Raw genomic sequence first — 19,869 nt, 5'->3', positions numbered from 1 at the left:
AACAAATGTATACGACACAAAATATGGCAGCAAGTGTTTTTGTTTTATAGGGAGAATGTTTATAACAGTTCTTCGCGAAATTTTGTATGTGAATGGGCAAGGCGAAATAAACTTCAATTGCCAAAGTCTGAAGTTCCTTCATATTTATAAACGCAACATCTTGGTTGATTGCGGCGATGTTACTGGAATTCATAAGCTTGTGTTAAACGCATCTATATAAAAAATTTCATTGTGCCGCGGCCTGAAAGGTGATCTAATGTTTACATGCGGATTGCCAAATCTTCTTTTGTGATTTGTGAGTGACACATGTGTTTTGCGTAGCGTAATGGCCGAGCCACAATGAAGTTTTTCATATAGATACGTTCAACGCAATCTTATGCATTCCCGTAACATCGCCAGAATCAACTAAGATGTTGCGTTTGTAAACATAAAGGAGCAATTAAGGTCTATTTCGCCTTGCCCATTCACATACAACATTTCGCGAAGCACTGTTATAAACATTCTAGAACAAGAACAATACTTGCTAACATATTTTGTGTTCTAGTCATTTGTTAAATTGTAGCTTTTTACTGTGAAAAATTTTAGAAAGGTACCAACAAGTGGGAAAAATAATTTCACCTGCAAAGTGTGAAAGACCCCTTAGTCAAATCAAATGTCAAATTCTTCTTCTTATGCTTTGTTTGCAACAAAAATTGGAAGATGGCTATTTTTTCATGTCAGATGGCGCAGTGCCGCCGCTCGATCTGCCATTCGCAATCGGCCGTATTTCTGAATCGCCTCTCTATTAGCCCATTAGTGGGTATTCTAACTTCCCATGGGGCTCCTTTGGGCCTGCAAACAAATGACTTCTGCCGCAGCTGCAGGGCCGAGGAAAAGATAGAAAGTATAGATCATTATCTATGCCATTGTCTTACGCTGTCGAAGACCAGGTGCAAATGTTTCCACAGACACTTCTTTGGGTGCATTGCGGAGCTAGAATCCGCAAATGTAAACGAAATTCATTACATTAGGCAAGAAAAGTGCGTGCCACAACATCGCGTGTCGAAGACCACAATTCGTGCGGTCTTGAAATAACTAAGTCGTTTAATTGATATGTGAGTGCACGTTCCAACTGAAATTAGCCTGGCAAATCAACGTGCCATCTACGTACCACTCTGTGCCCATCAAGGATTCAAGCGAGCAAAGTAACACATCCCCGCGGGTTAAGGGGTTAAAATATACCCACGGTAGGTATGCCTGTCGTAAGAGGCGACTAAAATACCAAATCGATTCAAGGGGTTGTGTAGCGCAACACTTTCATATATATGTAGCTTCTCCAACCCAATTGTTAACCTCACCCACCCGCGGCGAATCCTGTTTCATTAACACAGCCGAGGCTCTGGCGACCCCGAACTTCTCGTGGATCTAGGGGGTGGGAGGACGGCCTGGAAGGTCGCGTGTGTTCAAACCAAATCGTTCCCGAGATGGTCGGGCTTGGACCAAAAGTTTACATGCAGTTCCGACACTGATGAGTTTTTGTTTATATTTTCTTTTCGTTCCTCTTCAATTGCAGGATGAAAAAGGTAACATTGCAGAATCCTCGACCTTCTTCTACCAATTAAATTTGTTTTTTCTAAAGAAACAAAAGATTTTATTCTTTTTGAAACGAACAAAGTTTTAGAGGATATAAGTGCGTTGTTGCCAACAAAGTACATGCTCGAAGAATACAAAGTTTCCGTAAATCACAATATGCTTCTTACAATGATTGACAGAAACGTTTGCAATGCTTTGACTGAAACTTCTTCCGCACAAAAGTGGTACATTTGTGGTGCCACTCCAAAAGATATGAATAATGAGTTACGGGACTTTACGCCTAACCTAGATAATCTTGGTTTTGGTTTGTCTACTCTCCATGCATGGATAAGATGTTTTGAATGCTTGCTTCACATAAGTTATCGCTTCGAAGTAAAAAAATGGCAGCTTATGAATGAGGCAGATAAAGAGAGTGTAAAGCTACGTTCCAACGAAATCCAGAATAAATTTAAAAGTGTACTTGGATTGATAGTAGATAAACCAAAACCAGGTTTCGGCAATACCGATGACGGCAACACTGCTCGTAGGTTGTTCGAAAATTCTGAGGCTAGTGCTGAGAATACGGGATTGGATGTAATGCTCATCAAAAGATTCGACACTCTCCTTCGCGCATTAGCATCTGTGTACAATATAAATACCCAAAGATTTGAAAAATTTGCGGTGGAGACTAAAAAACTATATATAGATCTCTATCCATGGTTTAATATGCCTGTTGCAGTTCATAAAATCTTAGTGCATAGTACTGATATTATAAAATCAGCAATTTTTTTCATAAAAAATTTTAATTTTTTTAAAGTATTGAGATTTGTAGTCCATTCAATTTAAGTACAATAAAGTAATATTCTTAAGTCCTTTAAATTTTTTTGGACCTATGTCACTTATTCACATGAGTTACTGTATATGAAATAAGCAAATGTATGCATATGCAGTAAAATTTTGGAAAAAAATAAAAAAATTAAAATATGGCTGAAAAAAATTACGTAGTTGTAATAAATGACTGCATATGAAACGGAAATCTCATAAAATAATTTTGTCCAGCTAGCTTGTTCTACACGAAACACTGTGCGTTGTAATTGAAAGAAAAAAAAATCTGTAAGTATATGGTATGCAATGCGAAAGCACCGTATTTAATGGAATTATTATGTTTGGTATACATACGTATATGTGTTAAACAAAAGAATTTTATTTCATACATACATATATATGTGTATACTTATTTTTCTGCTGCTACTTCTGCATCACTGCTGGGGTTAATCCTGCTGCTGCTTTTGCTTTCTTGGTGTTGATGCATGCCGCTTATGTTCGCTTGTGCTGGCATTGTTGCTGCCGTTGATGTTCGCTGGTGGTGGCGGTGGATGCAAAATGGCGAATAGGTACTCTGTGGCGTGGGTTTATATGCCGTTACGATTTCCGAAATTTTTCTATTTTTTTCAGAGATTATATTACCTCTGTTTCTTTTTATTTGTAAGTTTTAGTTAGTTGTATTATTTCCGCTGTATTTAATTGCAAGTTTTAGAATTTTAATTATTTTAAAAGATTTTGCATTATTTCCGTTTATTTTAGTCGTAGTTTTAGGTTTATTTTATTATAATTTTGGTTTTTTCTTTCGTTTACCCACTGCCACTTAACACGGTTTTATAGAAAAATTCCGCACCACCTACCTTGCTCACGGTCGCCATGTGAACGTGGCCTCGTTGAGTGCCACTCGTGAAGTTCCATTTTTCCGGAACTTATAAAAACTTTTCTGCGCGCACCCTACTAGCGCACGCACTCCTCCAAACTCCAAAAACAATGAACACGAATTTTTCTTAGTTTTAGTTTTATTTCATTAAATTTAGTTTTAGTTTTATTTACTGTAGTATAATAGTATTTTTAAGTAGTAGCACTTAGTTTTTATATGTACACTTAGATTTAGTTTCTTTCCTTTTTTTTTAAGTTTTTCGTCCACGCCAAGTATCTGCCAAATTAATAGTGATAGCCGCCTTTTCTTTTTTTCCGACCTCCCCGTTTCCAACTTGCTTCAACACCTGTTGTCCATTCACCATAGACAACAGGGTTGCACCAAGAAGGAAACAGGGTGAGATTATAAGGCTTCTGTTACAGCGCGAACTTCAGTGGAAAGCAGCGGAACGTACCGAAATTCTTGTAGGACACTTTCACTACATCACAAACTTTAACAGATATTTTGTCAAAATTTAGGCATACAAAATACAAACAGGCGTCACTTATACGCCAATTGCACGGCTCAAGTATCCTTGTGCCAATTACCAATTTGCGCAAGTATTTGCCCGGTGTGTGCACTGGTTATGCTATTTGCGCAGAGAACTGCGCTAAAATCAAAACGATTTTGATATTTACGCATGTCTGCAAATATTGCACATGCTTTTTTCTTCGTGTGTGGTGAATCTTACACAGTTTACCTGTGGTTTGTCACGTACACGTTGCTTTGGTTCCAGATGGTGGCCCTAGCTAGCTCAGTACGTTTGGCAGGCCGTGGTTCTCAACCCGCCATCTTGGAACCGGACGCACACATATATTTACTTACTTCCGTTCACCTCTTCGGATTCACTTACCCACCGCACAACAGGAATCCCACCCAACCTTGGACCGCTCGCATCGTGCAACCTACTCTGCGGTCACCCTAAAGCCATGCTCCATACTCCTACTTACCTCCTCATCATTCCATCCTTACATCCCGCCCCAAAAGAAATTAGCCAGCCATATTACTTCTCTTTTCACTTCAATAACGCATTTTTAATAAACATAATCTTAAAATCTATACACGATATGAAATAAAATCTTATACAAAAAATCAAGCTTCGTTTATATTCAATAATATTTTTCTTCAAACACCTTAATTTATATATATACATATATGTAAATTTTAATTTAACACATATGGGTTCCTTCTTCGCAAAAAAAAAATGTATATCCTTATGCAAACATATAAAAGTAAAAATAAACGTATTACAAACAGTATTTATGCACGCGTAAACAGGCCTATAAATATTATCAACCTAAAAAGAATCAAAATGCGCACCTGAATTCCGTATAAAAAAAAACTGTATGACAAATGTTCAAATATATTTCTGGGTCTTTCTGTCGCCAAAATCACCAAACTCTTATCTACTCAAGTGGGGTTATATAAAAAAAGTAGTTTTAAACACACCCTAATGCCTGCCTAAAAGAGCTCTTTTATGTGGGGATTGGGGAGCACATTGGTGCAGGGTTCATACCCCCTGCAAAAAAAAAGGTAAGACAAAAAAAACAGCTTAATTAATCGTTCTGGTATATTTTGTGACTCATAGACGCCTTACAATTTTATAAATTTTGGCTTAATCGAATACTACGTTTAAGACTAAAACGGAAAAGATTTATAGTGACTTGGATATATGTCCATGCACATCAATGTAAAATTCATATTTCATACAGTTTAAAATTTGGGATAAAAAAAACAATTCTTAGACTACCCTGACTCGTTTGTTAATTTCTATCTACCATAAAAAGCTTTTGTACAAATTACATTATGGTGAACTTTTTTGCTGAATGCTATAATGAGGTAGGTCGCTCCAACGTTAGGGTAAATGGCTAGGTGAATAAACAAATCCAATTGGACGCAGCTTTCCGAGATGCAATGAAAGGATTTATTGGTGATGAAATTGCAATACCAAAAAAAGTGATGAGATGCAATTACGATTTACTTGATGAAAATGTTGTATGGATCTGATAAATTGGAGATTGAATATGTAGCCAATGCTATCGAATTTGTAGGAAATTGTTGAATTTGTAAAAAATTGATATCGAATTGGTAGACATTCGTGATTTGTAAAAATTGTGATTCGCAAAAAATGTGATTCGCAAAAAATTTGATTCGCAAAAAGTGTGATTCCCTGGCGCTTTAAAAAGGCTTCACTGGCCACCTCCGGTTCCAACTACGAGAATGAAATCTCAATTAGCGCCAATTAAATTCTTTCATTAAGGCTCCCAAAACCGATTTGGCGTTCACGCGCCTTATGTCACACATACATTCATATTATATTGCCCTCATACCTACTCGCAATATAAAATGAGTATCCACAACAATTTAGTATTTTAATAAAAAAAAAAGCAAAAAGATAGTAATTTTTAGAATTTGGGATTACGCAAAAAAAAAAACAATGATTGAGTGGGAATCTTCACCCAGGAAGAGGCTGGTGACCGAAGTCGAAATTGAGGTCGCGTGAACCCCAAACGGCGCGAAAGTCTATATGATAAAAAAAAAAATCTTCATAATTTAAACACTCACCAGGTAAACAAATATTCCACCTCCTTATGCAGCAAGGAAATCCTGTCCTGATGGTTGGATGCAGCGTCGTCCTTTTTCTTTAAAAATTATCGACCGAAACCGCTTTTTTTTTATTGAAGGCAATTTGCCTTATCAAAACTTAAAAATTATTGCTATCGGCACTAACCTGATCCTTTCTGGATCTTCGCGCACAGGGAATTTTAAAACTTTATCACACGCAAAAATCACAAATGTTTTTTTTTCTTTTTATAAGCCACTTTAGCCCGATATGCTGCTATATTTTACTTTCCTCTTGTTCACCTTCAGTTACCCCCTTTTATACTATCCGAACCGCTGAAAAGAACCGTTTCCTTATGCCGTTTCCCACGGTCTTTCTTTTGTCTATTGCAATCATAACCACCCTATATCTATCCCTGTCCTTATTCTCAACATATCATGCACACCCATCCGGCAACCTTACCAACAAAGCTTTTTTCGTCATTGTGAATTTACGTGAGTTCACAATGGTGTTTTTTTGGGACATTTTCATTTGACGTTTCTCGTGTTTACATTTTTGGTAAACACGATTTCTATAATTTTCATTATGTTAAAATGCTGATGTGCTACTAAAAAAAATATCGAGAGAGGTTTCCACGACGCGTATTAATCTCGAGAACACGGCCACGAAGGCGAAAAAAATAAAAATTGTATCTCTGTCCGGAGATATTTGCAGTGGAAGTTGGTGATTTTCATGTGATTGTTGTTATGTTGGGTACCCAACAAAAAAACTGTCAACATAAGTGTTTTGCGTGGATATAGTTTTGGTCTCCAAACCGATGTTGGACCCACCCAGGGTACTGTTTATAAGCGCGGCCGAAGGCTGCTAACGTAGAAAAGTGTTTCGCGCAAACATACTGTGGATACCACCCCTGGTTTAGGAGGGCGACCCGCTGGTAACTTTTCGGTTTTTTTGTTCATATATTTTGAACGAGCAAAAAAAAATTTATTTCAATATTGCTGTTTTAACAGCGTACTCCACCCTAACATATGAGGCTCTATACATCCGAGCGGGCCAAGGTGTGAGTGAAGCCCAACGCGGGGACGACCCACGACCTGACACTGTCTCCTGCTTCGCGAGCTATGCCGGGCATTTGTGTATATACTGGATATTGGACCTCTCCGGACGACTTGACCCTCATCGCCGGAGACAGATTTACGGGAAGTATTATTATATATAAAACTGCCATATAAGCGAGTTACTTTATGGATATTTTGTTTATCTTTCTTTCAGGTTGGCTGACATAATGGATCGGTTGTGGCTCTCCGGACGACTTGACCCTCGCCGCCGGAGAGATAGTGATTGAATGAAGGAGGACTATTGTTTGAGGTCCTTGGCATGCCATGCACCTAAGCTTCTTCCCGACAACGTTTCCAACAGGTACATGTTTTTACCTAACGCTCGCGTTACTCTGCACTTGATAAACTTTTTGCAAAACTTCGCGTTTATATTTTTATTAAAATCGCTTAATACGAAGTTGCGCTTATATATTTCTTGTCCGGGTACAAAGCGCACTTCACGGGTTCTTTTGTTGTACCGAGCCGCGTTTGTCTCATAGGTTTCGTGTAAATTTTCTTTAATTTTCTCTCTCATTAATCTTATTCTGTCGCTGTCGTTCAGCAACAGTAATTCGTTGTCATTGAGGGAACTTAGTTTCCGAGCCAGCTTATAGTCTGCACCGCTGGTGAACATGTTCATGCCGAATAAGGCGAAATATGGCGACACACCCGTTGCGGAGTGTATGGCGCTGCGCAACGCGCACTCAATCTCTGGCAAATATAAATCCCAATCCCTCTGGTCTGTTTTTAAATATGAGCGGATAGCAGCCAAGACCGATTGGTTGACCCGCTCAGCGGCATTTGATTGTGGCGAGTAAAACGCGGTTTTCAAGTGTTTAACGCAGTACGTTTCTATCATTTTGGCAAAATGTTTAGAGGTAAACTGCTGCCCATTATCTGAGTGTATTATTTCCGGTACCCCAAACTTATGAAAGATTTCCTCGGTGAGGAACTTCACGACATTGGTGGCTGTAGCCTCACGCATTGACTTTAAAAATGTGAACTTGGAAAAATGATCCACAACTACAAAGATATAGGCGTTGCCTCGTTTGGACCTAGGGTATTTGCCTAAAAAGTCTATATAAATTTTCTGAAAGGGGCGTTCGGTAACTACCTCCGATCCTATACCAGGTTTCAAAATAGCGTTACAGGGCTTGCTTTCCTTACAAATCTGACAGTCGCGGATGTAGTTTCGGACTTGTACTACCATGTTTGGCCAGTAATATAAACGTCGCAAGCGATGCAAAGTTTTTGCCATACCACCGTGCGCAGCAGTTTCGCAACAGTGCGCATTCTCTATTAAGGTCGATGTCAATGCCGCCGGCACCCACAACTTCCATTCGTTTTCCTCCAGTTCTACATCTTTTGCAATCATTTTTTTGAAAACAAACCCGTCTTCGACTTTCAGGTCCGGCAGCCGTTCAGCATTATTTTGTATCGTGCCTATCAAATCTAAATATTCCTCCGACTCAAACTCTACCGTATCCATTCCCGCTATCGATGATTGAGCTAACTCCTCGATGCACCGTGACAGTGTATCTGCAACCACATTTTCAGAGCCCTTCCGGTGCTCTATTTCGAAATTAAATGCTTGAAGGTGCAAAGACCATCTCGCTAACCTACCACTCAGATCTTTTAGCGACATGAGCCACTTAAGACTGGCGTGATCTGTCACCACTGTGAACGCCATCAGCTCAATATATGGGCGAAACTTTTGCACCGCCATCACAGCCGCGAGGCATTCCTTCTCGGTAGTGCTATATTTGCGTTGGGAATCGTTTAGTTTCTGAGAGAAATAAGCAATAGGGTTTTCGGAATCATCGTGATTTTTTTGAAATAACACCGCTCCTATGCCATAATCAGAGGCGTCACATTGAACCCAGAAACGTTTAGTAAAATCCGGGTGTCTTAGGACAGGCGCACAGGTAAGTGCCCTTTTCAATTTATTGAACGCCTCGACTGCTTGAGGTGTCATCTCGAATTTGTTCGTCTTCTTAAGGGCATCGGTCAACGGGGCCGCTATCGCCGCAAAATCTTTAATGAACCGTCTGTACCAACCGGCTGTTCCTAGGAAGCTCCGAACTTGCTTCATGGTTTTCGGTACCGGGATGTTCACGATTGCTTTTACCTTTTCGGGATCGGTTTTTAGCATGCCCCCGCCCACAATGTATCCTAGATAAGGCAACTCCTTGAAACAAAACTTTGACTTTTTTAATCCTATTGTTAATCCTGCTTCTCTAAGACACATGGCAACTTCTTGCAACGTATGCAGATGCGAGTCAAAATCGGGAGCGATTATAAGTAAATCGTCCAAGTATATAAAGACATTTGCCTTCAATCTCTGTGGTATGACTCGATCCATCAATCGACATAACCGTTGCGCCGCATTGCATAGCCCGAACGGCATGACCACGAACTGATATAAGGGACGCCCCGGGACTGTGAAAGCGGTGTATGGTTTACACTTGTCTTCCAGTTCTATCTGCCAAAAGGCGAACTTGAGATCCACGCTACTAATAAAATGGGTATCATCTATGCGGCTAATTATGCCTTCTATATTCTGCAGCGGATAAGCGTCTTTAATGGTCAAATCCTTTAATTTTCGGGCATCTAAACAAAATCTATTTTTACCGGGTTTACGTACTATAGTGGTCCGATTACTCCACGGGCTCTCACTTTCTTCAATTACCCCCAATTCTAACATTTTGTCTATTTCTGTGTAAACTATAGATTGCATGGCAGGTGATAGTGGGTAATGGCGATCTTTCACAGGGACTGCATCTTCCACGAGTTTAATGGAGTGTTTTTCCAGCGGTGTACGACCTAAACCATCCTTTTCAAACGTTTTGAAACTTTCGACGACCTGATTTAAGCGCTGTTGTTGTTCAGCCGTGAGGTCATGAAGCACACGCCGTTCATTCCTGTCTTCCGCCGTCACCATCTGCTGCTCTAACTTGGACAAATCGATTTCATTTACATCTATGACATTCGGGGCCAATTGGAAAACGCGCCAGAAATCTATCCCGAGATAAATGTTTTGTTCCAGGTATGGACATAAGTAAAACGTTATTTTATTCTCTAAATCTTTGTATTTGACAGGTATAGTTATCTTTCCTAATACCGTATGTGCGCCACCACCTGCAGTTGTAACCTTCGAAATGAAACGTTCGATAGGTACCCCTAACTCCTCGACTAACTCACGGCATCCTCTACCTAATAGACTAACAGATGCACCTGTGTCCAGTAGCCCTCGTTTTTGGACACCGTTTATTTCGATGTCCGCGTACACCCGTGGGTCATCTCGGTCTGCCCTTTTAACAGTGGCAACAACTGCTCGACGTAGCATCTTCCGGTTTCGAAATCGATCCCTTGCCTTCAGTATCTTGCGTGACACCCTGCGACGACCTAGTAACACGCCGTCTGCAAAGATTCTTTCGCGGGCTTCTTTGTACCTCCTCATACGTTCTTCAAGGGACAGTCTAGCCGGGTTATTTGTTTTGTTATTCATAGTACAATTTGTTAGTTTTGGTTTTATCCGTGATATCTGCTGATCGTCCCCTCTCACGAGGTCTTTATCTACTGTGTTAGTCGACGCGTCTACTCTAGCGGGAATTGTGTGGAGCGCGATACCCCCGCTGTCATCGCGTTCCGTTTCGCGTTTCCCGATAGGCTACATGTTGGACACTTCGGCGTGATGACGTCCGCCTTCCCACACTTAAAACAAAATATGCGCCTCTGAAGTGACATGCAATCGGTGAATGCATGTCCTTCGGCACCGCAATTCCAACACAACAGGTTTTTAGGATTTGCTTGGTCGCGAGATGATGGGTGTTTGGTAACGCGCTGATAGCGGAGCTCCTCCACGGAGACTTGACCCTCATCTCCGGGGGCTCCTGCTCTTCCGGCGATGTATCAACTATTTCGTTCACTTGGTATGAACGAGGCACGAATCCACCTTGAGGAACTCGATCCCTACGAGGAAAACACCTTTCAACTTCCTTACACTCCATACGGAGTTGCTCTATGGAGTAAACTGCAATGGGGTATACTAATTTGGCCAACGATTCCCGCAAGTTCCCTTTGACGAGCCGAACCATTTCGTATTCAGGTATGGGGTTCCTTAGACGCGAACGCAGTATGCCGACAGCGTGAAAAAAATCATCAATCGTCTCTCCGGGTTTTTGTTTGCGTTCCGTGATCTCTCTCATTAGATCGAAATCCGTTAGCTGAGATCCGAACTGCCGTTGTAACGCGAATTGTAAACTTGGCCAGTCTAGGTTGCGATTCGTTCGGATGTACAACCAGTACCATTCACGGGCCTCTCCACTCAGCAGCCGATGAAAGTCTCTAATGATCTCAGCCCACGAACACCCATACTGCTCTTTCACATACTCCACCCTGAATAAAAAGTCCTCTATGGTCATGGAATCGCGGTGACCCTGGTAACTGATCCCCCACTTTTCTATATTCAGTTCAGCTCGGTAGGTACCAGCTCTGTCTTGAGGCTCAGGTGGTGATCTTTGTGAGGAAGAACGATGGTCCGGTGCTGCAGGGCCTAGGATTGGACGCTGATTCGCCCGATTATTGAACGCCGGTAACGGACCTACCGCCGACCTAACAGGAATATTATTATGTGCATTACGATTGTTGTTGACGTTTTCATTAACTCTTTCGTTTTCAGGTATCGAACGCCTCGATTCTGCTGACTCGCTGCTAATGTTATGCCTCCTTTTTTTATACTGTATTCGTGGCCTATTTGTCTGACGGCCAGCTCCCACTTCGACACTGGAACTGCGTACAGTTTCAAACATCGCCTGCATGCCTGCACGCATTTCGACTAAAAGGGCTTGTTGAGTTTCTGCCATCATACTTTTTATTATTGGGGTTACTTCTTCGCGTATGTTTGGTGTTATAGGCCTACTGGCCACGACATTAGTCGTGAAATTGTGACCCGGAGGGGGGCGCGGAAAGGGTAAAGACGGTGGCCGGATGAGTACCGATTGGGTAACCTGGGCTTGACCATATTGTTTGGGCACTGTCCCAGTACTAGTTGTAATTGCTTGCATAATACCCCGTGGTGCGCCTTGCCCACTACCGCCTACATTTTCATCCCCTTTATTTTTCGTACCTACGAACCTATCTGAAAGATCGATGAATGCGGGATCACTCTCATTCACTTGCTTATTTGCGTCTTCTGCTGGCATGTTGGCTATCTTTGTTCTTGCTCGTGTATTATGGGCCGGTGGCGAGTGATTCATACGAATGATTCAAAAAAAAATTTGGACTTAAAAAAAATCTTTGTATACGAGGCACCAAAAAGACACACTGTAAATGTATATATGTATGTAAAATCCTTATGTAACCCTAAAAGAGAAAATTATAGTATAAAACCCGAAATGTGTGTTTAATCCTATGAGCCTTGCGTGTCTACAGACACGCCTTTACGTACTAGCGCTTTTAAAAAAAATCAAAAGAAAATTTATATAAAAGAAAATTTAAATCAATATAAAATATATGTATGTGCGGGTTATACCCTATGCGAAATTATATGTATAACACGTATTAATCAAAAAAAAATTTTTTTTTGGTAATAAAGCAAGTGTAAAGACCATGTATATAAGTCGAGATGACTGCGTATGTATGTATGTATATTAGATCCTACAAAAATTTTATCTCGGCTAGCGCACACCACTGTATCACTCGTAGTAAAAAAAAATCCAATTATTTCAGTAATAAAATAGAGAAAAAAATTTGGATGTATCAAAAAAAGAAAAAAATATACGATCTAAGGACAGTAGATGCACGTTAAATTCCCTCTGAAATGACTATTCGCAACTTCGCTCGCGTATGTTTGCAAACCGTGTAATATAAAAAAAAATTGAATATGTATTAAAAAAAAACAAATATTTATATATAGAAAAAAAACTATAAAAGAGGGCATCTGTATATGTGTATGTTCAATCCTATAGGTAATGAATCTTATAAAAAAAATATATATCTATTGGTATAAAAACAATATTCATGTAAAACAAAATATCAGGTAGCCACGTAATCTCGATGTAATCTCAAAAAGGAGAATATACGACAAAGCGAAATATATGTGTGTTAAATGCTATAAACCTTGAGTGTCTACGAACACGCACCCCTGTATTAGCGCTTCATACGAAATCAACAAAAAAAAAAAATTCTACAAAATATATATATATATATCGATAAAAAAATATTTGTATTGATGAAGAGGTGTGAATATAGTATACCTGTAGGTTAACCCCTATGCTAAATGAATGTTCATAAACTTATGATGACGTATTAACGTAACACGTACACCAAAAAACTCAAACCTTTGTAAAAAACTGACTCCAAAAAACCAATACCAAAATTATCTCCGATATAAAAAGTATAAAGAAAATTTAATAATTTAGAATGTTATGAGTTGGCGGGTGTTCGGATGGCCTGACTACATGAGGAGGCTCAGGGTTCTGGAGCATAGTTGTTCGTTCCTGTGTGGGTTGGCATGTGAATCCTCACTGATAACTAAATAAACGAAACAATTCCAAAAAACTATTTTATGCTTCACAACACCTACCATTCGCGATGTAGTTGTGGTCACAAAATCTACTACTTATGGAACAACAAAACTCAAAAATCTCTGTTTTGGCTTCCACATTTGTAGCCATATTTCTGAAACTAAAACTCTCTATAAAACAAACTGAAAAGAAAAAGAAATCTAAAATAAAATTTTGTGTTGTAAAATGTCGATGCAACTAGATCACCCTCATGTTTGGTGTCTATGCCACCGTTGGGTTATTGTATCAGATCTGGTGGGCTTGCTCCTAACTACTGGTGCAATTAAACTTTGTCAGAAATACACAAGCAAGTCACCTAGGCGACCCGCTGGTAACTTTTCGGTTTTTTTGTTCATATATTTTGAACGAGCAAAAAAAAAATTTATTTCAATATTGCTGTTTTAACAGCGTACTCCACCCTAACATATGAGGCTCTATACATCCGAGCGGGCCAAGGTGTGAGTGAAGCCCAACGCGGGGACGACCCACGACCTGACAGGTTCCTGATAATATAACATCAGAAATTATTGCTTAAAAATGTTAATATCGAAGGCGTAAGGACCATCTCTAGCTTGTAACAGGAATTTACACAAATTTAATAATACATAATAATTTTTTATGCAATTAGAACACATGTTTCATTTGTTGCGCTAGTTGAAAAATGAACATTGCGCAGTGCTGCAATGAGTTGAGTTGGTCCTGCAATTAAAATATATATTTTATAAATACAATGGAAAATGAACGCTTCTGGTGCGAGTTTTTCGACTTATACCGTGAATTACCAGCACTGTGGAAAGTAAATAGTAATTTTTTATACAATTAGTGCCTTTTTTATACAATTAAAACACATGTTTCATTTGTTGCGTTACTTTAAAAATGAATGCAGTGTTTTTGAGCCGTGTATGTCAAAATTATCATTTGCACAAATTCCGTCGTTTTATGTTTGCGCATGACTTTTGTGTCATGTATGGGCCGTCTTACGATCCCCAACAAAAAGTTTTGATCGAAAACAACGAAGTTATACGGCGGGAAGTGTGTCCATGGAACATTGCGATGTCCTAGGAGAGGAGTAGGTGATCCCACTCTCGCTTTGTTTGTGAGTATTCCATAGAGTACATACGTGAGAGTACTTTCCAAAGTACTTTCACTGTAGTACTCCATGGAGCACCCACAGAGGATCATATGCCAAAGTACTAAAGAGGAATTGTGTCGGAAAGAATTATCGGAGTGAATTTAATTGAAAATGAAAGTAAATGAAGAGGGGCAATACAACTTTTATATTTTATACTACGAATATTCTTATGTTATTTAGCATTTGCGTGAATAAAGAAACTAATATTTCTCTATACTATAGTATGTGTACATAATACCAGTGCGCGGTTGCATTTTATCAGAGTTGCCATAGTAAAATTTTATTATCAGTTATTTGTATGCAATATTTTACTTTTGGCAACTTTGTTCGATCGTCATCGTGTCGTGATCACGGTCGTTAAAAAACGAGCAATGATCGGCTGATGGTGGTCCGCAAACGCATTGCAAAGGAGTATTGTTAGAGTACTCCAACATGAAGAAAATGGAACACGTAATCCGGGTAGTCATAGCCAAAATAAAATACGTTTTAAATTTACATGCAGCTTTGACATAATTTTCTACAAGCTATCTGTCAAAAAAGCTCCAACTAAATTTAAAACCTACTTTATATTGACTATGACTATGCGCCATAGTGTTTGAACCCTATAAGATATATACGACAAAAATATTGACATTAAATAGAAATTATATAATGAGACTATTTATTTAAATGAATGTAATTAAGTTATTAAGTAATTTTTTTTAAATAATAGAAAAAGACTCTCTAAGTACTTTTCTTGAAGACGAGTAACATTTTTACTGGAATGGGAGCCTTTTCTTACGCACTACTGCGTCCTTCGGAAAATGAAAAATTTCCATTTTTCACTGGTTTTCTTGTTGTTTTTACATCCAAACACTGCACAAAGCATTACTAGTATGATTATTTAATTAAAACTTTTACAAGTAACACCAAATATACGTATATCAAATGGCATCTAAAAGCCCTGTCACATAAGCTTTGCATATAGATGCGTTTAGCTCAATCTTATGCATTATGGGTAGATTGGACGTTTTTTATGGAGAACGGTAGATTGAACGACACTGGTGCCATCTGACACGAAAAAGTAGCCAACTTTCAAATTTTGTTGTAAGCATAAGAAGAAGAATTTGACATTTGCTACGGCTGAGGGTGCTGGCACATTATTATTTTTCCCACTCGTTGGTAACTTTTCTAACATTTTTCGTAATTAAAACCTGCAATTTAACAAATGTATACGACACAAAATATGGCAGCAAGTGTTTTTGTTTTATAGGGAGAATGTTTATAACAGTTCTTCGCGAAATTTTGTATGTGAATGGGCAAGGCGAAATAAACTTCAATTGCCAAAGTCTGAAGTTCCTTCATATTTATAAACGCAACTTCTTGGTTGATTGCGGCGATGTTACTGGAATTCATAAGCTTGTGTTAAACGCATCTATATAAAAAATTTCATTGTGCCGCGGCCTGAAAGGTGATCTAATGTTTACATGCGGATTGCCAAATCTTCTTTTGTGATTGGTGAGTGAAGCCGTGGTTGCTCACGAACGTACGTAGAAAAAATGTGTCAGCTGACACGACCTATCTTATGAGTGTGCAATGTAATCGAAAACTCACCGACGTGCAACGCCCGTACGTACGTAGCCCGGAACGTAGAAATCAAAACAATTTTGATTTTTTCCGTATGAACGTGTCAGCTGATCGCTCTCTCACTAGACAAAGTTGCCTAGTAAACTTTTGTGCGCTAATTTTTGACCGTTTGCAGTTTTATGCAAAAACACCTGTCACCGACAGTTTGCTTGTGAGAGCATTGAGGGCATTCGCTGGTTGACTGTGAAGCAGAACGGTAGTCAGTTCGTGGTACAATCAATTTCCTTAACATTTGAATTATAATTTAACCTAAACCTTTTGTTAATTAAATAAACAAATACATGTATTACTTTTATAAACGTGGTGAGACTATTCATTTTAATCCATTTGGACATTCCTGACATCTCAGAAGTGATATGAACATATTTTACATCCATTCCTACATACGAATTGAATTTTCAATCAGCGATACAAGCGAGGGGAAATACCACAAGTAAGCGAATGAACGAATAAGTTTAAAAAGAAAAAGAGCAAACAAAATTGCTTCAAACGTCTCTTAACATATTTAAGAGATCATTTGCAACAGTTACATACGAAAAGTTACAACGGCAAGTGACTTTGCATACGTACAAAACAAAAGGTAAACGCAAACAAATCAACAATCGAAGTAGCGAATGTAAGAACACAAGCAGAAGGGTAGTTTGTGTGTTTGCAACGACTTCGATACAAATAAAACGACGAGAACGCAGCAACAAAAAAAAAAAAAAAAAAACATAAGACAACAGCAAGAGTAGATTTATTTTGTTTTGTGTTTTTGGAAACGGCTTAAGAGCAACGTAAAAGGGGCAGTGGTGTTTATAGCTGCAATATTGAAGAACGTTCTGGAATTCTATGGAGGAGAATTATTGTGAGCCATACGGGCTGAACAACGGCGAGACGTTCAAGAAAAACCAACGTGATTACAAGTGAATTTCGGCAGAACTGGAAAAAAAAGAGGCAAGACAATTTTTTTTCATATTTGTGGATGACAATTGCATGCAGAAAAGTTAATTGCACTATAATATGGGAAAAATGATCAAATTAAACACTTTAAAGGTTGATCAAATCAACAAATTGCTACAAAACCAAGGTGCGACGGTAATGGGCAATAAAGCAACAAAAATTATTAAATTGACAGAAATGTACGGCGTTGATGAAGTTGATGCTGAAGAGTTGGAGGTAAGCAGCGAAGTTACAGCTATGCAGAAGCAAATGGAAGAAATGCGTGGCATTATTGCGGGGCTAGCTAAGTCTGTAAACGATTTGGTGACAGTACAGACAAGGCAAACGTTAACACCGTCGAACGCCACAACGATTCCAGCAGAAGCAAGTTGCCATGACAACTATTCAACTGCCACAACAGAGGTTCATGCTGAAATACCAAGGAGTTCATCGGAACATGATTTTAATGGTACACCAATAGCAGTTCGTCCATTGTTAGTCCCAATGACGCAACGTGAATGGAAAAGAAGTGCAGTACACGACATCATCGCAATATTACCGGATTTTGATCCATTAAAAGGGAGTTTAACATCGAAACAGTTTGTTGATAAAGTTATACAGCTACGAGAAGCATACGGATGGTCTGAGCAAGAAATTTTGTTAGCCGCTCAATCAAAGTTGAAAGGGGTGGCCAAAGAATGGCTCGATGCACAAACCGTATTTCAACGATGGTCAGCTTTTGTATCAGCATTTCAAACAGATTTTCCTTTCACAATGTGTACGGCAGAAGTGCACACGGAATTATCACGAAGAAAGAGGCGAACAAATGAAACTTATAGTCAATACTATTACGCTATGTTAAATATTGGTAGGCGAGGTAAGGTTGATGAAGAATCAATCAATACATATATTTTTGGGGGGTTAAATGACAGTAATTTAACACGAACCCTTATGGCAATGAAATTATCAACATGTAACGATTTATTGCGATCTCTTGATAGTTTAGCAAATGTATATTGTGCGTTCAAAGGTACAGATAGTGGTAATAGAAATGTAAACGAGGTAACACGAAATGTTACTACAGAAAAAAAATATACAAAATGTTTTAATTGCAACGAGTATGGACACATTGCAGCAAAATGTCCAAAGCCTGCAAGAAAGGAAAGATGCGCAAAATGTAACAAAGTGGGACACGATTCTAAGTCTTGCCGCTATGAAAAATCAACGGTTGCAAAGGTAGTTAGTGAAAATTTATATCCACCTTTAATGTCAAGAGTCTTGCTGAATGGTGACCAGTATTCGGCGTTTATCGATACTGGCAGCGACACATCAATCATATTCGAATCCAAAGTACCAACCAATGTGGAAAAGAAAGTATGTGTTAGAAAGTTAGAGGGATTTGGGGGTGCAAGCGTTGAAAGCAAAGAAGAGATTGAAGTAGAATTAGTTATAGAAGGAAGCACACTGAATACGAAATTGCATGTAGTACCCGACGAGTTTATGCCATACGATCTGTTCATTGGACGAGATGTTTTGTGTCGAAAAGATTGTTCACTGGTTATACAGTCGGGAAATATGCAAATACAGAAAAATACGGCATGGGGTTTTAATGTTAATGTATCATTAAGCAATGATGAAATGCATGAAGTACTTCATTTACTAGAAAAATACGATGATTCTTTTGCAGAAGATTTAGGAAAGCTTGGACGTTGTAAAACAACAACTATGGAAATCGTTGTCAGCACCGACAAACCAATTACAGGTAGGCAGTACCAGGTACCTTTTATCCAAAGACCTGTACTTTCCACGATAATTGACGAATTGCTTAAGCACAATATAATTCGTCAGAGTTCATCACCTTACGCAGCTCCAGTTGTAATAGTGAAGATGTCAAACGGGGAAGATAGAATGTGCGTTGACTTTAGGGTCACCATAAAAAAATAATTCCCAATGCCAATAGTAGAAGAGCAGTTGTCAAAGCTTGGGGGTAATACGTTTTTTACCACCCTTGATATGACTGCAGCATATTATCAAATTCTATTACATGAGGAGAGCAAGAAGTTCACAGCGTTTTTGACGCCTGAGGGATTATATGAGTATAATGTAATGCCATTTGGACTGCGAAATGCACCAATGGTCTTTCAGGAGATGATTATTCAACTTGTACGTGGTTTGAGAAACCGAGATAAAATTATAAGCTACGTTGATGAGGTTATAATTGCAACAAAGAATGTTAGTGAAGGTATTGATGTCCTAGCCGAGTTTTTGGATGCAGTACGAAATGCTGGTCTCACGCTAAAACCAAGTAAATGTACTTTTATGTCAAGAAATGTTAAATTCTTAGGCCATGTCGTAAGCCAAGATGGTATTAAGCCTGGTGAAGAGAAAACAAAATCAATTAAAGCTTTTCCTCAACCCACTAATGTAAGTGAAGTCCGTCGATTCCTTGGCTTAACAGGGTTTTTCAGGAAGTTTATACCAGATTATGCTAGTACCGCTATGCCGCTAACAACGTTACTAAAGAAAGCACAAACATTCGTGTGGACAGACGAACATGCCATAGCTTTTGAAAAATTAAAACATGCACTTTGCACTCAGCCGGTGTTAGTTTTGTTTGACGTAACAAAGAGCCACGAAGTACACACCGACGCTAGTTCCATAGGGCTATCTGG

The sequence above is a fragment of the Eurosta solidaginis genome, chromosome 4 (assembly GCF_040869045.1).
Source record: "Eurosta solidaginis isolate ZX-2024a chromosome 4, ASM4086904v1, whole genome shotgun sequence".
NCBI lineage: Eukaryota > Metazoa > Arthropoda > Insecta > Diptera > Tephritidae > Eurosta > Eurosta solidaginis.
The sequence above is the reverse complement of the archived record's forward strand: the minus strand, read 5'-3'. Positions refer to the sequence as shown.